Source organism: Mus caroli, unplaced genomic scaffold (assembly GCF_978045245.1).
Source record: "Mus caroli unplaced genomic scaffold, Mus_caroli_1 scaffold_16, whole genome shotgun sequence".
Lineage (NCBI taxonomy): Eukaryota > Metazoa > Chordata > Mammalia > Rodentia > Muridae > Mus > Mus caroli.
Genome location: NW_028227271.1, coordinates 101,138,504 through 101,163,009, shown reverse-complemented (window position 1 = coordinate 101,163,009; position 24,506 = coordinate 101,138,504). Strand labels below are relative to the sequence as shown.

General features: G+C 39.1%; 1 protein-coding gene and 1 pseudogene across 6 annotated transcripts in view; one reads left to right on the top strand and one right to left on the bottom strand.

Annotated features, from left to right (window-relative positions):
* The window catches only part of Ghr (growth hormone receptor), a 275,056-nt gene that overhangs the window by 109,612 nt on the left and 140,938 nt on the right, over positions 1–24,506 (bottom strand). The gene's annotated exons all lie outside the window — the stretch shown is intronic.
* LOC115029504 (U2 spliceosomal RNA) lies at positions 828–984 on the top strand (annotated as a pseudogene).

The following is a 24,506-nucleotide window of genomic DNA, read 5'->3' as shown; positions in this document are numbered from 1 at the left end:
AGGCTGGAGATCACGGCGATATTGTGGAGATGCTGGGCTTTGTATCAGAAAGGCTTTCAGCTCTTTACACAGTCATCCCTTATTTATCCATGTCCCTTTCTGATTACAAAAATCCCACCCATCCTTTCCAGTCTATAAGGGACCCTCTCCTCTACTTTTCTGTGTGATTCCATACAACCTATCCCCTAAAACTTGCTCCTTTAGTATATTCTAAACCACAAAAAGCCGAAGTGACATTTGCCTTCCTCTGGAGCACACAACCAGTTCTAAGTACAGTGCTTGGCCCATGAGAAAGGCGCAAGATATTTATGCCGACTGATTAATTTTAGTCTGACAGAGCAGTATGGGCAAAAAGGACAGTATTGGAAACATAAAAGCAGAGGATGGCAAAATAATTGAAATTTAGGGCAAATGTAGTGATAATTAGAGTGGAAAGATGTGTAGATTATAGGTGCTTTGAACCCTAGGCTAGGTAAAAGTGATTTTTTTAAATTAAGATACAATATTTTTATCTTTAAAGTATAAGTTTAAAGTGATTGTATTGTTCTTGGACCAATGGTATCAAACCTGAGGTGTGCCATATCTAAAAGTGAGGACAATCAAAACAAAACAAACAAAACAAACAAACAAACAAAGCAACCCCCCAAACACACATGAGCAAATTGTATACTAGGTGACACAAAAATGACGTCATCAGGACAGCTCCAAATGCTACTGGCAAGTCAATTGCCCCAAACAAGTTCTCACAGCAATTGTAGTGACCAAAAAAAGTTATCTTTCAGATCTCCTGTTGCTGCAAAACACCTTCTGTGCTCTAGAATCCATTCATCACTTCTTAGCCTTTTGGCTAAGATCAAGTGTAGAATCCATTCATTCCATTACTGATCTTGATAAAGACACCAAGGTAAGTTCATTCCCTGTAGACTGGCTGTTCTTCCATCCAGTAAATTTGACTTGATGAGTGTCAGCCCTGCAGGACCCTTCTGTCAAAGACATCCCCTCTCTTCCTCTTTCCTTTCTTTTGGTCTCTTTCTTTCTTTTCCCTTTTCATTACTTTCTTCCTTTTCTGCTCCACAGAGATTGAATTTTGAGTCTACTCTCATCAAGCTCTTCTCTTTCCCTCTCAGACATTTCTTCTAATAAATCTGTCACAGAGCTAATACCCCAGTACCTATTCTGCAGGTTTGCATCTCAGAAAACTCAAGCTATCACAGGACCTAAACCGAATATTCTCAGGATAACGTCTTGAGCAAACAAATGGTTTCTATTAGTCAAGAACTAGCTGGCTTCGGAAGAACCTGGAAAACACTGTACTCTGACCTTATGAGCCACTTAGCTTTGTTTTGCTTCTAAGAATGAAGTATATGAACTGGGTAAAAAGGCTGGCAAGCTGTGAAGTGGAGAGACAGTCTCAAGGACTGGGAGGGGTTCATGTTCAGGTTAACTCTATGCCAGTGGTATGCATGCCAATGGGTGGGGTGGGATGTCTGTGCCCAGAGTAGCATGGGTGGCCTCATCATACAGGACTATTTCTTTTACTTTTCATTTTCCTCTTGAGCTTGTGTGATCTTTTAATCGGTTTTATTCTGTGTTTTTTGGCTGTCTTTATTCAGGAACTTCGTTTCACTTCTCTAGTTACCCTTTATCTCTTCCGAACACACCTGCATTTCTCTACTTTGTGAGCTCCTGTGTGTGAAGTCATTGCCATGCCAAGACCCTCACCAGACAGTGATGCCAAGATGACAAATCTTGGAAATCCTGACTCCAGAATTTAGGGACATATAAAGCCCTTCTCTTTGGAAATTCACTCCTCTGAAATATCGTTACAGCAAAATTGAAGCTTACTCTCTAACACAGAGGTTCTCAACTTTCCTAATGCTGTGACACTTTAGTATAGTTTCTCAAGTTGTGGTGACTCTCAACCATAAAATTATTTTATTGCTATTTTATAACTGAAATTTTGCTACTATTATGAGTCAAACTAAATATCTGATATGTAGGATATCTGATATGCAACTCCAAAAGGTGTTGTGACCCACAGGTTGAGAACTGCTGTTCTAAGTTTGGTCTTCTTTATAATTTTTTTAGTTTCCTGTCTCAGAATCTGCCAATATGAAAGAACAAAAACAACAGGAGACTATTACTTGACTCACTTTACATAAAATGCAACAGTAATTCATAAATAGCTGAATTTATGAGAGATAACTTTTCTCATTTGACTTCTAGGCATTCTTGAGATCTTAGCCAGATTAATACTCTCCAGGGAGTGTTCCAAGCAAACAAAATCTTCAGACCTTACACACAGGATTGTAAAGTACTAAATTTAAATGTAATTTTTCATGTACCTGAGAGGGTTACAGCTTGGGTGCCATCTTGATTCCTAACAATTATTAATGTCTTGTCCTTTTAAAAGGAGTTAGCCTTTTCGAAACTTGGAGAAATTTATACTTCAAAGTATGTTTCTGGGAGAAGTTGACTGAGGAAGAGAAGACAAGGGCCTGGTTTGCTGATGGCTATGCATGTTATATAGGCAACACCAAGAAGTGGAGAACGATCATTACAACCCCTTTCTGGGACAACCCTGAAAGACACCAGTAAGGGAAACCTTTAGTGGGCAGAACTCTGGGTAGTACACATGATCATAGAGATCATAGATCTTGTTTGGAAGGAGAAATGGCCATCTATGTGATTGTCCACTGATTACTGGGCTGTAGCCCAGATTGACTAGATGGTCAGGGACCTGGAATGAGCATGGTTGGAAAATTGGTGAGAAAGACACCTGGAGAAGTACCTGAAGAGATCTCTCCAAATGGGCAAAGGATGTGAAGATATTTGTATTCCATCAAAAGCTGACGTCAGCTGAAGAATTCAAAATCAAGTAGATGGGATGATCTGTTCTGTGGACAGTCAGCCTCTTTACCCAGCCATTTGTAACACTATCCAATGGGTCCATGAATAAAATATCCATGGTGGCAGCAATGAGGGTTATGCATGATCTCAACAAAAGGACCTCCACTCAGTATTACTGACCTGGCTGTAGCTGCTGCTAAGTGCCAGATCTGCCAAAAGCAGAGATCAAGACTAAGTACTAGATATGGTACTACTTCCAAGGGTGACCAGTCAGTGACCTCAGAGCAGATTGACTATATTGGATTACTTCCTCTGTGGAAAGGACCACATCCTGTCTTTATTGGAATAAATATTTATTCCGGTTTTAGTTTTGCCTTTTATGCACATAATGCTTTCTTCCAAAACCATCATCCATGAACTTACAGACAGCTTTATCCACTGTCATGGTATTCCACACAGTATTGCTTCTGAACAAAGAACTCACTTTACAGCCAGAGGAGGTGCACAGTCAGCCAATAACCATGGAATCCACTGGCCTTACCATCACCCTGAAGCAGCTGGCCTCATAGAAAGATGGAATGGTTTTTTTGAAGACACCATTACAGCACCAACTAGGTGGCAGCAGCTGGTGGGGCTGGGGAAAAGTTCTTCAGAAGGTAATATATGGTTTGAATCATTGTCCAGTATATGATATGGTTTCTTTGAAGAAGGAAGTACTGCCTTAAAAACCTCAAACCATTTAACGATTTCTTGAGCTGTTGAGACACTTTTTGGAGTTCATGGTTCTTCCTTGTATGGTTTGCATCCAAGTCTCACTGATTAGTTGACAAGAAAACCTGCCAGTATTAACCTAGGTGGAAGTTGGAGAGGAATTTGAAAGTGGGATAGTTCTCAATGGGAAGCAGTCAAAGCCTCTCTTTATAGCTGTTTGTCTTTAATATACATTCTGCTAACAAAATCCTATCTCAGATTCTGCTTCCTATCAACGTCAAACTGCAGAGCCAGGGTATATCACTCATAATTTAGGTACACAATATGAAAATAGTTTAAGTGGTGTCTTCAAACAAGTATTTGCTAAACCAATGGACAAGTTATCCAGCAGATTCACTAATGTAGCTCCCCGCCTTTTCTTCTATGAGCTCACTGAAGTCGAGTTAAGTAAGACAGATTGCTGCAACAAAAAATAATGGGAAGAAACTGGATTGAATAGAATAGGTATTCACTGTATGAAATAATAATAATAAATAGTAATAATTCATATAGCAGGGTTCTAGTTTCTCCCCATTTGCTGTCCCAGATCTATTTTCCATCTTTCTCTCCCCTGATTTTGTGATGCGGGAGACTGGCCTTGTAGACAGCATCACCCAAAGTTCTAGGCTCCCCCACTGTCAGTTGAGTTGGGCCACTAGGAAGCATTGTCACATGTTCTCAGTCCCATGCCTCTTTCTGATTCTGGGGAGCACCATGCTCCACTGTGATGGCTCTGCTCTCATGGCTCCCGTTGCACCGGCTCAGAGTCTTACTAGGGGTCTGGATTGCTATGCTCTTTCAGACATGGAGATGGGTGAATTCTCAGCTGCTAGCCCTGTTCTCCATTCCTGGCTGATTTTCTTAACTTCCTCAAGCTGATAATATCAGTGTGCTTTTTTTTTCTTTAGACAAGTCTTTTGGATTTGCCATCTTTTTCTTCCCAGACCCAGACTGATAAATAGAATAGAATAGAATTTATATTCTATAATGCTGATTGGTAGTATTCAAAAACAAGCATTTTAGGAACTGCAAGGAAATGAAGCACACAATAATACATCACTCAAGATTTTGACCTCGACAACAACATCTTTTTCATCTCTTGTCTCAGAATCTGCCTGCATGAGGCATGGAAACATCAGGAGACTTTCACTGGGATTTTTTTTTTTTTAATCAAAGACACAAAAAATGTTTCATGAAGAGCTGTGTTTAAGATAGCTTTTCATCACTGGATCTATAATTTGATTCATTTGATTCAGACACTGTCTGAATGCTATTTTATAATACTATTGTCAAGTGTTGATTTCTTCACACTTCTAAAATGCCTAACACACAAACGGTGGAGTTATCTTAAGTGCAGCTATTCACAATGTTCTTGTAAGCTTTTGAGAAAAAACAGCATATTAAAAAACCCCTGTGGCTTTGATAGATCCATACACAAGCAGACTCTGAGGTGTGGGCTAAACTCATTCAGGATTTGATGGAAGTAAAGTAACCATTTGCTTCCTATACTTAGGTATTAATGGCCACAGCAGGCTGACTGTACCTGAGCTCTACTTTGGAAGTAGAAGGGAAGTAAAATTTCAAGATTAAAGAATAGAAAAAAATGCAGAGTGCATGGTGCCATGTCTCATTTCACAGTGACCTCACTTTATTTACATAATTCAACTTCTCTGTGAAATGTATCGAGTTTGGTTAAACTTGAGGATTCAGAAAAGGACTTTGCATGGGATACTTCACCACCTACCAGTGGCTTTTAAATATATTTTTAAACACTAATCCACAAAGGAAATACATTTTACATTTTGAATGATAAGCACCACATTTATACTCCTATGTAGCCACAAAATGCTTATCTTTATTATAAGTTTAAAAATCTTTGATAATATAGGTTACAGTTTATTCTTCTGCTCTAGAAAATTCCATTAAAGAGCTATTAGATGGAATATTCTAAGTAAATTTTGTGGAAATCTGACAGTTCCTGTTAATCATGCAAAAAGTACAGATGAGCAATTACCTTTCTGAAACAAGTCTAAATCTATGATATGAAGATGAATACCACCTTCCCCTGTATTTTAAGAGTGTTTGCATAAATATGGTTGAGTGGAGAGCATAAGAAAATACTAAATTTGTATTCTTATAGTTAAGACAGGATTTTCATATTCACTAGTATGATTTGATGGCTACAACAGCCATCAGAACAAGGCAAAATATCAGGGCTCAAGGCAATGTGATTTACTCATGCCCCACTGCCAGACAACATAGATTTCCACATTCAGACTGGAGTCCTAACTTTTGTGGCCTTTATAGGTAGCTTGTGGGTAATTTTAAATAATTTCACAGCATAATTAAGCAAGTTACTAACCCTAACTGTAAAATAATAAAGATACTTGCCACTCTTACTTTGACAGAGAAGTTTTAGGTGAAGTGAAGGCATATGCTTTTAACACTTAGAACTGTCAAGAGAACGTTATTAGTTTTGTCAGCATGAGACTTCTGCTTTTCCCTCATTTCTGCACACCATTCCTATTATTGTTGTTAAACTGGAATGAACCTCCTTTTTCTCATTTGGCATTCAAGTCATGTTTTCTACACCCAGATCAAGCGTGTCCTTTTTCCTGCCTTTTTTTTTTTCCCATTTCAATCTCCCAGGAACATTTTCAGTTTTTGAAGTTCATTTATATTCTGCCACAATATTAAAACTATTTTTTCCTTGCTATTTTGCTATTATTTTATATGCATGTATTTTAAAATTTCAGATTAGACCATGTTCTCTTATAATAAGATCAACTAAGCCTTTTGATAGCTATATAATCCTTAGCCCTTCGTAGAAACACCACCCTGAACATGATACCTTACAATTTGGAAGGAAGCCCCAATTTCCCAGTGCACTTCAGGGATACAGGCAATTTTCTGATTTCTCCTTCGATGGATTTTACTCAGACATTAAATACTTAACTCTTTCAACCCCCCACTTAAGGGTCTGGTTAGTGAAGAGCCCGGGTGTGGGAACTGTTAGAGCTTGAGAATCATGATTGTTCGGAACCCAGAGAACAACAGGTGGTTTAAAGTTGTTGCAAGAATATACCAGCAGCTCTTTCTTCTGGTCAGCACAGGGCAAGCAGGCAAAAATCAGAGTTCCTACTTTTTCCATGGAAGGCTGCCCCAACTCTGCATAGAATGAGGCAGCATCTGGGAGCTGAATGAGAAGGCAACTGATTGTCTACTGAGAGGCTGAACAGGCACGTGGCCATGCCCCACAGTTTCTTGACATAGTTTCTGACTTCAAAGAGAGAATCAAGCCTGCAGTAAGCCCATTTAACCATGAGAGCTGATAGATCCCACCATTCAGAGGCCCATGGGAGTGCAAAGAGTTATTAAGGGCTTGTAACATGTGTGGTGTAAAAACAAATGCAGACATCTGCCAAACAGTCTCTTCCTGGCTTAGTAAAGGGTGAGCGGGGGACTCCAGCTGCTGGCTTATTACTGATAAGAGGATGAAGCAGACTATGTATATACTATCCTGTCTACTCCAGCTACTTTCCAGTGAATAAACTTTTATCTTCTCTACCTATTGGGAACTAATCAGCCTTGATGTGTTAATATCTTGAGGGTCACCAAATATAAAAGTGTTGATTTGAATGTGCAACAGGTTTCAGTCTAGGTTCTTAGCAAGGTTCACTTACTGCACAGCCAGACTGACAAGGTTGAGAGACAACCGTTTTATTTTATATGCCAAAATTCAGATAATACTCAAAAAATGTTGAAGAAGCAAGGAAATTGTGTTCTGAGGAAACAGTCCAGCAAATCAATGGGAACTGACCTTAGGAAAAATGATGAGCAACTTATCCACAGATAATTTTAATAAGAGCCACAAGGTCACTGCCAAGGTCAAGAGGGAAGTGTATGGACCAAATGTGATTTCAGCAAAGACAGAAAATATAAAAAGTATTGCACAGGAATGAAGGATCTGAAGCAGATGATAAATGAACTTAAAGAAAGGTCAACAGAGAAGTTTATCAGAAGCTTAGGTCAAGGGACTAAATCCTGGGGTTCATATGGTGGGAGTGGAGGATGAACCCTACCAATTGACCTCTGACCTCCACATGTACCATGGCATGCACACTCAGGCACACAATCAATAGTATATTTTACACTGGAAATTTGCTCAGAAAGTTTCTTTACTAGAAGGTAACTAAGAAGGTAGGAATTTGTTTGACTCTATTAACTATAAGCCTCGTGTGTACATCATATATATATATATGCATATATATGTGCATATATGTGCATATATATGCATATATAATATATGTGTGTGTAATCATAATAATATAGATAATAAAACCAATAAAAAAAGAAAATGCAGACAAGCTTAGTGGCGTATGCCTTTAATTTCAACATGTAGAAAGAAGATTCACAGATCTCTGTGAATTTAAAGCCAGTCTGGTCTATATATGAGGTTTCAGGTCAGCCAGAGCTAAATAGTGAGACCCTACTGAAAAAAAAAATAAATTAAAGAAAATACAGTCTAATGAATAAATTTTTTACAAAAAAAGTCATTTAAGTTGTTATCCATGCCAGATTTATTCTTTTTTTTTTTTTAGATTTATTTATTTATTATATGTAAGTACACTGTAGCTATCTTCAGACACACCAGAAGAGGGCATCAGATCTCATTACAGGTGGTTGTGAGCCACCATGTGGTTGCTGGGATTTGAACTCTGGACCTTCAGAAGAGCAGTCATTGCTCTTACCTGTTGAGCCATCTCGCCAGCCCCAGATTTATTCTTATATTCTCAAATTGGTCTCATTTCCTTTTTAAAAAAATTAAAATTCCTAGGCTAGAGGAAAAGAAATTTGTCTTTGAACACCTTTACAGTGATTGGCATATAGTGAGTTTCAGTAGGTAGATGAAAGACTGAATGGAAGGTACAGAAGAGAAGAGCCAGTGCCATGGGCATAGTAAGAGGTCCCTTAGGGTTTGACACCCTGGACAGTTGAATCAGACTCCCTAATTGAACACTAAATTGCAATAAATCATAGTCAGCTTTAGCAATTAACAATGTTAATCCTGTGAGGGAGGAGAGAAGGCAGGGAAGTAGTAGGAAAATTCCATTTGCACTGATGCTATAACGAGACCTTGGAAAATAATAAGCCTATGATGTACTTTGAATTTAGTTTCTTATTTGGGATACGTACTTGATAACCACTTAGAAAAATATATCTATTAATGAGTCAAAGTCCTTAAAATCCCTCTGGCACTATTATCTCTAAAACCGTGGAGTAAGATTTTTTTAAAAAATGCCATGATGCCATAAACAGATTTAAAAATGAAATAAATAATTTAAAAGTAATGGTACACTACCAATTATATAATAAGCCACGGTTTAAGACATGTCATTATTCACTGTGTGGTAAACTCTGTAGAACTTTAGGTTTTGGAGAGAAGATTCTAGTCTTTCTCAAAATACATTCCTTTCTGGGGTTATGACACAGCAAGGCTAGATGTCAAGGTATGGCGAAGAATGGTAACAGGAGACAATATTGAGGATAAAGACAGAATGACAAATCAGTGATGTCTGGGTAGAGACTAACAGCATCCACTGGTCTCTTTTGGACTAGAGTATACCCTTGGGTACAATGAAGGACACAACACAGCTATGCTCCTGGGATTCTTCTGATATTAATATGTTGACTCTAGTGTAGCTGCTGGACCTGTGGGCAACCTAATGTCCAGAGCCTCTTTTAGAAGGTGTGTCAGTATTGGAAGTACTCAATGCACAGCCTCCCATTTCTTCCCCTCGAGGAACTGCTTCAAAGGTAAATGACACTACCTCTCTCAATGTCAAGATCCTTCCTACATGCAATGTGTCATGCAGATGAGTAGAAAAGACTGCCATCTTGGACCTGGGGGAAACCTAATAAAGGGATTTCATGGCTCCAGAGTGCTCTATGGGGTCAGCTGAGCGTTGCTCTCAGCCGTTCAGCTTAATCCACTGGACACTCCTTAATAAACACATGCTAATTTCCACCCCAGAGTCTAGTTTCCTGGAATATGCCACCTGGGACTAATTTCTCTTACCTATCAGAAGTACTTCCATGTTAGTTTATACAAAGCTGTAAGTCTAAGTTTCTGAGTGTCCCATTCTCTAATCTGTTTCCCTAAGCCTGGGACTTTCTGAGCCTTTCCACAGGCTTGCAAGTCTAGCCTTATAAAATCAAGCTCTAGGACTGTCCCAGTGCTGAGGGAAGTGCTTGTAAAAGACTTGCTAATCAATGTTTAAATATGACCTCAGCTGACTGAGGCCACAGGCACAGGGGACTGCTGAAAAGAGAAAAACCCTTCCTTCCCTTAAAGAGGGAAGCACCTACATAGATAGATAGCCGAATCCAATTCTTTAAAGAATCCAGGCCCAAGTTGGTTCAACCGGTTAAAGAAAAAGCAGAAACAAGAATGTTGTCTTTCTGTTAATGCTTCAAAATTTAAGCAATACCTAATTCAGCCTCATAAAAAAAATAATGATAATAAAATATCTCTGTGTGATCCAAAAAAAACACACCTGTGGGCTGTATTTGGCTCAGGCACTCGTATTTATGACCTCAGTGATCTAATCTCGCTGGTCCACAGGCCCTGGGGGCCAATTCCAGAAGAACGTTTGGGAGCTGGCTGGCTATTCAAATGTCTTCCCTACATGACATCCTGCTCCAAACCTAAGATGACAAGGTTTGAGTCAAGGAGTCTAGTTTAACCTGTCTCAAAGAGTCATTCTTTCATTGAATCTGCCTTGCCAGCTAAGGCTGCACTAAAGCTGTTTATGTCTTACAGAAAAGCTTTGTCCTCTGTCCCTCCCTGTGGTTATGCAAAGGAGCTCAGTAGCTTGACTTGACAGAATTTTTCTTACCACAGGGCTTTGAAACAATGCTGTATAATTTGAGTTTTAAATGAAGTAGCGCTCTTATGAGAAGTGTCTGTGCAGCTATTTTTCATATTTCACATTCATTTGCAAATCCCGTTGACACATCTACTTAAAATTTTTCTAAGATATTTTCAAGTAGCTGGTGCTTTTTAATATATATATATATATATATATATATATATATATATATATATATGTTTTCAAATACACCAATCTTTACAAATAGCTTTCTTATTGATAAGAAAGAAAATCTAGAACCATAAGAAAAAGAGGAGTCTCTAGTAAATTTAATATGCAAACTTAAGGACAGTTTCAGGGTCTTACATATTCAAGTACACCAAATTAACTTTTAACCTAGACAGTGGTATTTATTTAAATAATCACTGTTTAAATTCTCTTAATTAGAGATATACTACTTTTCCGATTTTCCATTCATAAAGGAGTAGACTAACTCCAGATATAAGATTACTACTCAGTAATGGTCATTAGGGAGATACAATCCAAATGTACCCTTGTTTTCTTTGGCAGATTTATGAGCTATGACCTCACTGCCTTTGAGAACATCTCCTTTAAGAACAGGTAACAGACAAGCCCTGAAAGGCAAATATTTTGAACTAAGAGAAAGCCTTAAGCAGTTTTAGCAGTCTGTTCATCAACATAAGAAATTCACCCAGAATCTCCTGATGGAGTGGGGACTGGGGTTGTTTTCCTATTTTTCTCAAAAAGAAAATATCTCCTTAATGTAAGGCCTCTCTGTGGCTGAAAGGAGAATATAAAATTCCCTAGAATGACATAAATACCCTAACAAACCTGACTCTTCTTATTTTTAATTTCCCTCTTCCCACCGCAAAGGTAGCCAGGAAGTCACTGGACAATACCTAAACACTTCACATTCTTACACTCTGTCTTGCTTGGAACACTTCCCCCTCAAAGCTCTGCCACGTCACAGTCACAGTTGCTGGATCAGTAGACTCTAGACATCATTAAGGATGCAATTTCATCTCTAGACATCATTAAAGACCTAATTAAGGAACATTTCTTTTTAGTACTTTTCTTTGGCCTGCCTCTGAGCTATCATCCTTCCTCCCCCTTTCTTCATCTTGACGATCTAATACGTGAAACCTTCCAAGATAAAAGTCCACATTGTCTTGGAAACTCTTTGGGAAATTTTGTACTGGTGGTAGAGTCCTGGGTAAATATATAGCTGGACTTTTCACTTAATACTAGGCACTGGGAGGAGGGGAACTGGCAGGCATCTAAATGTCTTCTGACAAGGATGCTCTACTCTTAGTGCTTTCCTGACTCTTGGAAAATGTAGGGTCGTGCCTTCCAGTATATGGAAATGATGATGGCAGATACTCAAGGATCCTGGGATCTAAATTTAAGAAAGGCCAATTCATAATTCCATCAGGGTGCCACTTTTGCTGCCATGACAGCTTTCTTGAGAGAACACGTGCTTTCCTTCCTAGTGGTAGGAAAGCCTGACCCTCATCAGCTCATGCCATCGAATAGTTACATGTTCAGCAATTTTGTGACAAAGTACTTAAACAAAGCCTTCACTCAATACTGCATTGTATCAATTTCAATTTAAATTAGATTAAAAGCAAAGTGATACTTAAAATCAACCACTCTGTAGCCATTTAACTTGATTTCATTTTTTTCTTTTTGATTAGATATTTTCTTTATTTACATTTCAAATGCTATTCTGAAAGTTCCCTATACCCTCCCCCTGCCCTGCTCCCCTACCCACCCATGCTCTTGAAGTTATTTTTGTCTATGATATCTACCTACTAGAAATACCAAAGTAGTGGCTGAGCACATCCAACTTCTACTTTGAGTTACATTGGCAAAGTAAGAATACTACAGAAATCAGCAAACACTGCAAGGGATCCACAACAGTAACACGGTGAGTGACACATCACTGCAATAGTCCTCATCGCTCAGCCTTGAGTGAACTATCTGGTAGCTGATCCCAGAGTTCATTCAGTCACTCACACCCTTCTTCCACTTTGTCCTAAAGCAAGCTACAGTCAAACTCAATGCACTTCAGGCTGAAATGAAATTGGTTATACTGTGGTGTCCAATGCTTAGATGACACCTTCTAAGTGAGGTTAAAGTCAGGAGTTAAGGATTAATTTGTTCAAGATTCATCTTTCTATAAGTCAGCATCCAACCTATGGAGCTGGCTTCCAGCAAAGGACCACAGGACCATTCTAGTTCAGTGTTCCAGGCAATCAGTTCTGTTCAACTTGCTGTCCATCCCAGTCTCTTTATCATACCAAGGGGGGAGCTGGTGCACAGCCATTGATGCTGAATGGCAATATCAGGCACAGTGATGACTAAATCAGACCTGGTGAGCAGCCAACAAACAGATGCTTCAGGAAATAAAGCTTAACTAGAATGAGCTGAGAAACCCACTGACCCTTCTGGTTTTACCTGCTTTTGTTCTTTTGCCCACTTCCATGCAGACCACCAGAACAACCTCCTAATTGGCCTCCAGACTTTCCATTTCTTCCCTTCTTATTTATCAGGTTAAGCAAGAGTCCTTTTTTTAAATAAGGAACTCCATCTTTTTAAAGCTCTTATCCACCCCCAGATGCCTCTTCAATCAAACAGTAACATAACAAGGCAGACAGCCCTGTTACTACAGTCAGACAGATCTCCTTACTGTGCTTAACAAATCACTCAGTCACTCCACAACTGCACCTGTCTTACAGCCAATCTTTCATGAAGAAACACCCATGTCTCCATCAACCCACTTCCTCTCCTTCTTAATCTCCACTTAAGATCTGTTTCATTAGTGAAACATAATACAGCTAGTCTACTTGACTGGTACCAGGCCAGATACTCCAGCTTCTATATTCCTGTGTACAAAGCAGACCAGAAAGAAAAGATATGAGATTTACAACTACCACAAGAGAAGAACATTCCAAATTCTAAGGAGGATTTTTAACTACATCAAACATTTCTCAAACTGATCTACTTCATCCGTGGAGCATTACAAAGGGAGCAGCGAGCTCCAAATCACTGATAACACTGTGAAGACACACTTTATAGAGCTGCCTTTTTAAAAAGATGAATCAACAGTAACAGTTGTCAAAGCTTGTTAATAAAGAGCTAGACAAAACTAAGTATAGAAGCATCCTATCTTCTATGTTTGTCTGTCTGTACTTTTTCTCTCTCTCATACTCCCTGAGAGCAAAGTGTTTACTTTAGGCCTTGGATTCTAGATGTTAAGAATTGAGTTATATGCAGAGACATCAGGGATACACAGGCCACACGGCACAAGCTATCCTCAGGGCGAGAGGGTTAGAAGGCTTTACCATCAATTTACTAAATGCCAGGACCTATCTACAGATTTCACAAATGTACAAGAGTGGCCACTGCACAGATAGGAATAACTATCTATTCCTCTGTTTTCTTTAAGTCCAATAAAATCTGACTTTGAGTACTGTTAAAAAAAAAGAATTGAGTTATAAATTTTTTATGATAGCAGGTTCATAAAGTCAAGTTATTATTATTGTTATTAATTATTACTATAATCATCTTTTTTTCTCTTTACTTTTTTCCCCTTGAGTGTACTGTGGAGTTTTCAGATGCTTTGTGGCAGGCAATGACAACATCATTCTCACATCTAATGGGATGTCTATTTTCCCATCTTCTGCTGTAATACACAAAACAGCAAACAGTAATAACTAAAGCCAAAGCAAAGCTTTTTTTTTTTTTTAATCTTTGACAGTTTTTAAAGGATAAATAAAGGGGCCTGGAGACAAAAGAAGAGCAACTCCTGGGGACCACTTTGTACACAGATTGGGCAAGAGCTCTGGAAGTCACAGTGTGCTAGTGTTCAAGGTAATTACAGAGGATCCACATTTGGCACCAAGACAAACCTGACTTCTTAGCTTTGGCTTTAAATTTGGCTTTAAATAATACATTGGTAGCGATGCTAATGCTATTTCTAGGTGCGGCTGGATGAAAGAAAAAAAGAAAGAAAGAAGATAGGAAAAGCATAGGAGACAAGTCAAAGAATAACAGGAAAGTGAGGATTATTCAGGTTTAAATTGTGTTTCCCAAACCAAGGACTGCATAAACTAGTATGGGAGCCATATCACCACTGAAAGTGACAGGACTTGGAGGCAAGAATCCTGCCATCTCTATTATCTAATACCTTAGTAAAGAAAAGTGTCACAAGGAGAATTGAGTACTGAGAGAGGCCCATTTACAGAGTTTAATATCTTACAGTCTAGGACTGAAAAAAGTCTAGGTGACAGAACACACTTAGATATGAGATGTTTCATGAGGACAATACTGACAAATGTTGACGAATTTCACAAGGAGCTACTTAGAGGCAGGAAGATGACCCAGTGGGTAAATTGTTTGCTACCTAAGCATGAAGACATAAGTTCAGACCCTAGCACCACCCAAAAGCTGGTATGAAGGCACATGCCTGCAATTCCAGTACTGGGGACCAGATGTGAGTGGGTTCCCAGATGTGAATGGATTCTCAGATGTGAGTGGGTACTGAGGAATCAGTGGACATCCAAGTCTAGCTGAGGTGATGAATTACAGGTTCAGTGAGGGACCCTGTCTAAAAAACAATGTGAAGAACGATAGAAAAAGACCAGTTCCAAAGTCAGCCTCTGGCATCTACGTGTATACATAAGCCCAGGCAAGTCTACACACACATGCACACACACACACACACACACACACACACACACACACACACACAGAGAGAGAGAGAGAGAGAGAGAGAGAGAGAGAGAGAGAGAGAGAGAGAGAGAAAGCGAGCATTTAGGTGAGGTGAGTTATACAGGAAAATTCCAGTACTAAGAGTTTTCAAATCAAATAGATTTGTGACTGGAGAGATTCTTCTCATATTCTTATGAAGAATCAGATACAATGTTGGGTGGTGGCTGTGTGAATGGATAGTCTTTTCTATATTACAGCCCCCCCCCACCCCATTCCACGCTCAGCCTATGGGCCTGTTTCCTTTTCATCTTTCAACTTGAAGCTGGCAACAGAGCACTCAATTAGGAAGCTCCTTCACCATTTCAGATCTTTGAGAGTAGCTAATGGCCTATTCAACTCAAAAGGAAGCAGCAATTGGATCAAGTATCTAAAGCCTCCATCTATTTCCAGCCGAGGGAATTCCCTTACAATTGAGAAGTGTATGCAGTGCCTTTGGCCTTACTGCACATTCCTAGCCCAGGATCTGCATTCCAGGGCATTGCCTTCAGAAATATCTACCATCAGCCAGTTGTTTTGTGGCCTTTTAACACAGCTTGGCCTCTACAGGATGATAGCTCTATGACCTTGAGCTTTCTGATCCAGTTAAGAAGCAAAATAGCTATACAAATACTTCATTCTTCTTATGCTGCCCAGTACTCAACACAAAACTTCTTTACAAGTGGTCACTGTAAACACTTTCTAAATCAGCTGACTATACTTGTTTATGAAAAATTAGGGCATTAGTCTTTTTACACAAGCACTTAAAAGACAGCTTCCTTTGGTTTCATACTTTGTATTCTAAAGAGAAACAAAGAAATTAAAATAAAATGAATCCTGAAATTATATCCATTGTTTACATAAAATGTTTTTTAATTGCCTACTCTAAGCAAAATCATTTATTAGATGCTATATATGCATGAAGTATTTACAGCCAGGAGATGAGACCGCAAGGATCTCATAGCTGAAAACTGAAGGTAAATACTGATTATCACAATACATAATTTTCAGAATATCTATTATTTGGTATCCATAATGCTTGCATAATTAATGAGCATTTTAAATCCTTATCATGGATTACTTCAAAACCACAAATTTATGATAAAATCTGGATGATAGAAGCTAGGATTTCCATTGGGCAATGGGTTAATCTTCTATAGAGACTCATGGAAATGGTTTCTTTTTTACTGTGGCTCTTAAGGGACAGCTATCACCCTTTTCTAATTAGATTAAGTAGTTTCTTTTTAACCATGTCACTAGGCTTTCCTGTGTGCATGTGTGGGAGGAGACAGACAGACAGGCAGGCAGACACAGACAGACAGACAGACAGACAGACAGATAGATAGATAGAGATAGAGAATAGCATGAGAAGCAAATGAAGCTAGGGAAGAGGCTCTAGTTTATAGAGAAAATAAATTTTACTATTAGAGATGCATTCATTTGGATGAAGAATGATTTTCTATTAAAATGTGCTCACTCTTGAGAGAACTATCATATTCAGAATTCCCAGGTCATCATACCTCAAAATAAATGAGGTCACTTGATTCTGCTCAGCCAGCAGCTAAGATTGAATAGGTCTTGAAGTAGATGGCATAGGTCAAGGTGCAGAGTTATTTTGGCAAGGGCAGGCCTGGTGAAGAAGCTGCAGAGGAGAGGCCAGACAAGAGATAGTGGGAGGGTACTGAATTGGATGGATGAGCACAGGGCATAGTAATGGGATAAGGAGCTTCAAAGAGCTCTGAAAACCTTTGGTACAGAAAAACAACCTTCTCATGGCTAACTCTGGAGCATATCTAAGATATACTGGAACATTCCTTGCCATGATTTCGAAGCTCCTTTCTTTACCTCCCACTCTTTCTGGTTGCATCTATGTAAACACATTTCTGTTTTAGAAGTCAAACAGTTCAAAATTTAAACATTCCATCCTCTGGTTCTAAAAGAGATATCCATTCTGAAGAATGACAGGACGGAGTCCATGAAAGCTGGATGCCTCACATGGGGTCAAGAGTTCACTTCCTGGACCTAGCTGCTTTAACCAGAGGCGCCTTCCCTATTTCAGGGCACTCTTGATACTGTCAGCAGCTGGTACGGCTCCCACAGACAACCCTTGACAACATCACAGCTGTTTCCTCTCCTGCCAAAGCCACTTAAACTCCCAGAGTTCCCTGCATTCTTTTCTATCAGCTGGAGCAGAGGGTAGAAGGTTGGATTCAAGTGTTTTTCATCACGATTGCAGAAATGCACATTTGCTTAATGTGGAATGCTTTCTCATGGTGCCCCCTTTGAGGAACTCTGAGGTGAGTGGCCAACAGAGCATTCTTGCCTGCTAGCATTTTCCTGGGCAGAACTGAAAAGCAAGTTGCTAGGCTCACATCAGGAAAAGCAACCCCAGTTCTGGAACCCATAGAGCTGGATAAAGAAATCCAATAGGAAAGAAAGAGGAGTGCTCATTTTCCTTTTGCTATGGATGGCCACAGCAGATCTGGTCACACATACCATGATTCTGTGTCTGCAGTTTTGTTAGCAGTCACCCTCTAGAATACCAATAAGTATGAGTCTATATATAGGTATAAGTAATACTGCTTAGTGTCATAATTAACTCTTTTTATGCTGGTCTATGGTTACATTTGTCTCAGCAGAATTCAAATACAAAATTGATGGAATCATCTATTATAATAGAACTCTATTTATCATTCTTTATTTGCAGTCTGGATATGTGATTAAAAAAAAAAAAGCCCAGAAGGTCTATGTTCATTTTTGGAAAGACAATAGCTCTTGAATAGCAAATGATTTCCAGAATCTTAATTTGTATCTCTATCATGCCACTGACATTGTAGCCTTCCCTGTGCCACAAGAAAGCCCACTGAGAGGAAAAAAAATCTAAAATTCATCTCTTGTAGCTGGTTAGAAAATACCAATTTTAAACACTCTTCTCCACAGAAATTCCTCTCCTTGTTTCTAACTTTAATCTTAGGTCTCTAAATGTCTACAGATAGACTGTTCTGGAATAGGTTTTCATTATTTGAAACCCTCAAGCTTACAAGTAAAACTTGTCTGTAGCTTTTACTCTAAGGGCTTGGCATGAGTTCAGAGCAGAATAGTGGATCCACACAGCACTGGCTCAGCTGAAAGCAAGGGTGAAGAGGGCTTTGCCTCTTTTCTCACCTTTCCAGTGTCCACCTCCAGCCTTACTTTAGTGAAGCTAGGCTGATGCCAGCAGGCAAGGGAGCATGTTTCCAAGTAACATTTGTGGTCAGGAGAATCACATCATTAGTGATGTCTAACTTCCCAATTACCTCCTTTTGACTTGGTCCCAGAGCCATGCACAAGTGTTTTCTCATCCACCATCTGGCCTTCTCTGGCTCTGACTCACCATTATCACCCTTCTCCACTTGAACCCAATGGCCTCGTTTGGTGGATCTTGCCAAGTAATGATAGCAAATGAAAGAAATTTGCTTATCTAAGTTAGATCCAGATTGCAAGTTTTAAGGCTTGTTATTTATTCCAAATATAGCCCAAAGATTGGTTTCTACCTTCAGTCTTACAAATGGGTGCTACCTCAGTCTACATATTATACAAATGACATTTTAGATATTCAGTGTGTACTGGATAGACAAAGACCAAGTTAATACTGATGTCTCTCTCCCTCTCTCACACACACCCCATACACATGCTTTATAGGCTATTGTTAAAATAAAATCTGGCTCAACCCATTTTTCAAAGACTTTCTATTTAAAAGGCCTAAGTTATCAGCTGAGATAAATTTAATCTCTTCTCATAAAACCTCTAAATTATATGAAAATAAAACTATTCAAAACAGGGGGAAAAGGCTAACAAGAAAATGTTTTAAAGTAGATTTCTTATGTACTTTATTGTTTTTCTGTATGTGCCTATACAGGTTTATGTGTACCATGTGAGTGCAGGTGCCGTTGAAAGCCAGGCTCTCCTGGAACTGGAGTTACAGGCAGTTGTGAGCCACCCAATGTGGTTGTGGGAACTGAACCCGGGTTCTCTAGAATAGTAAATACTTCTAACTACTGAGTCATCTCCCAACCCCGGAAACAGAAACTATTACAGAAACCTCTTCTTGCTGAAGACAATCACATGAGGCTAAGACAGAATAATAAGCCAAGATAAAATTCTTGTGGAGCACATTTGAAGAGCTAATGGCATGTCCCACTATTCAAGATCTGATGCATTTCATTCCAGATGCTGACAATATCGACAGGCTGATAAATTGATGGTTTCTGCTCACTGTTAGAGGACCAATGGTTAGACATACATCACTGTTCGAACTGACTTAAAAGGTCAGTTCTTAAACTTATGACTTTAACCTAAACTCTGAGAAATGTTTTTTACAATGAATTGTTAGACTGTTCCTGTGTGTCTGGAAAGGAAGCAACAGGTCAATGAGAGCCACATAGCTCCACTGAGAACAACCCTTTACAGGAAATGCCCTTCCTGTCCTTCCACGGATGGGTTAGTGAATAATTGTTTAGAGAAGCACTGACCTGTAATGTCCCTCACTTTCAGTGAAGCAGGTGATGTCATCTCTTAAGATATGCTGTGAATGAAATGCATTATTGTGACCTGAATAATCATGAAGTTAAATATGGTTAAAGGAAAAAAATCTAGAAATTAATTACAGAACACAAGAGACTCTTGGTCATAGCCCTTCAGGGTATGTTGTAAAATTCTTTGAAACTGTTTTTGTATGAAATAATTTTTAAAAGGACATACTATGTTAATTCTGTCGTGAAGGATACAAGTTCACAAATTCCAGTTTATTTTATCAGACCCATGAACATTACGTTTTGAGAAAATCTGAAATCCCAAGTCTCAAAATTCTACTGCAAAAACCACAGGCACTTCTTATAGTCACCTGCCCCTGGCAGACCCACAGCTGACAAATGCACTCACAGAAACATCCCTGGCACCTTCAGGATCTGCTCCAGTCTAATCTCATTCAAGGCATTCTTTTCTTTCTGAAACAAGTGTCAAAGCAAAAAATCAAATCATCACAGTCTTATCAATCCACATTTTCCACTAAGGATCCCAGTCTCCTAGACTCTGTCCCCTCTGCCAAAGACAGGTAGGTGGCTGGCAGGAATAAAAGATGTCTACAAAGTATAGAGGGTTGGTGAGGAGAAGACACAACAGTGAGCAGAGAACAGGGTTCAGGCTTTGGGGCAAGCATCTTATCCTCTTTTGTGTGTGGACCCTTTGTGCCAAGGAAAGGATGTCTGAGACTAAAGTCACATCCTAGTTTCATAAAAACATAATACAAGAAGCACTGGAAAGACATCCCCAAAGTTAAAATTCTCATACAAAAGCAAAAGGAGCAAAAAGGAGTTTGGAGATGACACAGAAGATAAAACGGCCATGTTTGCACAGTTTCCAGGGAAGAAGAAAGAGTTTAGACCACTAAGGTCAAACTACAGCCACTGCCTTGCCTTTCCCTAGCTCTTTGGTCTTGGGAGTTCTGGATTAGAAATCAGATCCCCTCTGGTTTGTCAAGGAATAATCAAAACAGAGTCAAGCCAGAAATATGCAGAAGTGATCTATCATTCTACTTACCTATTATTTATCTATTTATGTCCCTCCCTTCCTTCCTCCCTCCCTCTCACCCCCCCCCACTCTGTCCTTGTATTTAGCTCATTCACTCTCCAGTGGTAGGTGTTTGGTTGAGAAAATGAACCCTTTTCAATTCCCATTTTTTTCTATAGTTTCTCAACGTAGTCTTCAGAAAGTATAATCCTTCAAATGTTTTTTCTTTATACTTTCTTGTTTGCTTGTTCTGAAATATACATTCATATTTTTCAGTCTACTGTAGTTTAAACAAAGGTGATTCTTTGTTTAAAAGACACTCATAAGCTTATAAAAAACTCAATAAGAAAAAAAAAATAAGACAAAGTTACACACCCTCCTTTTGGTGTATAGGACGCTTGTGCTCAGTGTTTAGGAATGACTGATCTCATGTATGTGACAATTCAATATTTTGACCCTTAAAACTACCATGTTATGTATACCATTTCTCTAAAAATCAACCAACCAAACAAGCAAAAACAAAAGCTGCCTCTGCTATGCTCAGTGCCACGTGTTTGGGCTTTTTTTAGCCAAGCATTCTTTACCTTTACTAGCTTTGGCTGGAGACCCAGTCCTCTAGTTCAGATGTCCTCTATGACCTGGCAAGAGGGGACCTTTGAGGTCAGTGGGGCCCTGGGGAGGAATGGTAAAGAGTAGAGAGTCTGGAAAGATATTACAAACGCACTACTTTCTTGAAGGATAACTCTGTTTCCTGTTGCTTTTCATGGGCATTACCTCTGCAAAATGAGGGTACTGTGCCCCTAAACGTATGAAGACAAGTGTTGTTCAAGTGTAACCTCTTGCCTAAAAGGAGGTATGAAATCTCCAGAGTGTTTGTCCTTTCTACCCAAGCCCAGTGGTTCTTTTTTTAATTATAGGGTCAATTTCTCTTTTAATTAAAAAATCTTTACATTTATATTTTGAGAATTTCATATACCATTACTGTAGTCACATAATTTCTGCCTTTCCTTCCTCCAAGTCTCCCCACTTTCTCCCAACTCCTCAAATTCATGGCCTCTTAGTCTTTAATTATTATTGTCACAATCAGACACACATACATATGTAAATAACATGCTGGGTTAATGTATTTTTGTTCATGTATACATGTGTCTAGGGATGACTGCTTGGGGTTGGGCAACCCATTGGGGACTTGTCTGTAGAGAAGACTGATTCTTCTGCTCTCAGCACTTAACAGCTATTAATTATGTAGGGTACATTTCTAACTTTAAAACAAAAAAAAATCACCCATTTAAATATAGTGTTAGAAAAAAGGTGCTTTCTCTTGCCATAAAGCCCATTATCATTGGACATGGATACTTTAGTTGGAAAGTATTATTAACCATCACAAAGCCTGACACATATGTATCCTTTCCTTCTAAATACTTGCATGGACTCTTTGAAAGTTTGAAGGGTGAGCTAGGACACAGGAGTGGGTTGTAAGGGCCAGCATAGTCAGAGAAGTCTAAGGAGGAAAGAGAATGAAACCATGTTCCAAGGTGCCTAAAAACTCTGACTTTTGTTTTCTTCTATATGTGATAACAGCTTATGTTTATACAGGCCTTTTGAATGTTTTTTATATGTCTCAATCCTCTCAATAACCCTTTGTATTAAGTATATAATTATCCCCTTTTATAAATGAGGAAACAGAGGCATAGAGCAATGAAGTCACTTCTGTGAGGTCAGCAGGGTCAGCATGGAATCCAGCCTATGTCCTGACCACTATCAGCTGTACTGCCTGCACACTATACAACCACCTGTGACTCTCATTAGGTTAGCATCACTGATAGTACATTAGAAAATGTCTCTCTCAGACCTATGAGTTTACCTCCACCTTTTATTTTTTCTTTTTAGGTTTCTTCAAATAAATTACACTTTTTGGTATTTATTCAGAATTTCATTTTCAAAACATAAAGATACATGTATTCTTTGCTATTTCCAAACTTCAAAAGGGTTCATAAGCAGGGGAATAGTACATACTATTTAAGTATAATTTAAAAGCAAAGAAACTATGAAAACAGAAACAGACTAAAAACAACATCAGAAAGTAGGTAGCAATTCTTTGTACACCTTATGAAACCTTCAGTGCTTGCTATAGGAAGAGATTGAAAGGATATGAAGCAGGTACCTGATTTATTTATTTATTTTATATATGTGAGTACACTGTTGCTATCTACAGACACACCAGAAGAGGACATCGATCCCATTACAGATGGTTGTGAGCAACCATGTGGTTGCTGGGAATTAAACTCAGGACCTGTGGAAGAATACTCAGTGCTCTTAACCACTGAGCCATCTCTCCAGCCCTGAAACAGGCACCTGAATCTCAGCTGCCAGCCACTAGAACGTTCAAACTCAAATACATGTAAAAATAAGATACAACCCCAGTATTTATATGGACCTATTTATTCAATTACAGGCTTAATTGTGAATCCTTTTAGTTGTGGTGGCATCTTAGCATTGTTGACAGACTGTTTATGAGTTAGAAAAGTAAAGGAGAAAAATTGAGGAGGAGATAGAAGGAATCCTTGAAGCTGAGAGCCAGGAGGCAAGGAAAAGCACCAGTGGGCAGGACAGTGGGAAAGCAGATTCATTAATTCTTGATTTATTAATTCTCCTGGAACCTCAACTGTTGCACGAAACACAGATCATGTGGAGTAGGAAGGGCTTTTGCAGGCTTTGGATGAGTCTGGTCTGTATGTCACATGTGTAAACTAACACAGGTTTAACAGTTGCCCTGGAAACCTGGAAATTTATTTACCTAGCAGATAACAAAGTTTAGAAGTAGCGGGGTGTGGTGGTGCACACCTTTAATCCCAGCACTTGGGAGGCAGAGGAAGGTGGATTTCTGAGTTCATGGCCAGCCTGGTCTACTAAGTGAGTTCCAGGACAGCCAGGGCTTCACAGACAAACCCTGTCTTGAAAACAAACAAACAAACAAACAAACAAGCAAACAAGCAAACAAAACCCAAAGCTTAGAAGTGACGAGAAATCCAACTTCAAGATAGTTTTCTTTCCTTACTTTACCAGCCATGTAGGGAGACAGAGCCGATCCAAATTTCAAAAGAAATCCTTCAGTCTCCATTGAGAAGTGTCATCACAGAGCTATGCTCCTCCCTGTATTATAGTTAAACAGTTGAAGAGATTGGGGCTAGAGAGTCGGCTCAGCAGGTGAGAGCGCTTGTTACACTTGCAGAGGACCTGGGTTCAGTTCCCAGAACCCACACTGTGACTCACAACCATCTGAAACTCCAGTTGCAAATCTGACACCCTCTTCTGACCTCCATCAACACCAGACATGCATGCACTCACATACATGTGAACCGGCAAAAGATTTATAAAATAAAATCAATAAACCTAAAAGATATTAAGAAGAGGTTGAAGATGTTGTGTGAGAGTATGCTACTAAGAATAATGCTGCATAGCTGTTATTCAAGAAAAATTGGCCAATAGAAACCTTACACTAGTGTGTCCCTTAAGGAAACTTACTAAAATAAGCTAACAAAAGAAGAATATGAAAAACCATCACACACTAAAAAGGGTAAGCTTAAAGTTGTTGGTGATCACATGTGATTTGGGGGTAGGAGAAGGGTAGGCATTGATATTGGTGCTCGAGTTAAGGTTCTGCTCTGCTGGTTATCAAATAAATAACTAGTTTTCCCCAAAGCTTGTAGAAGACAG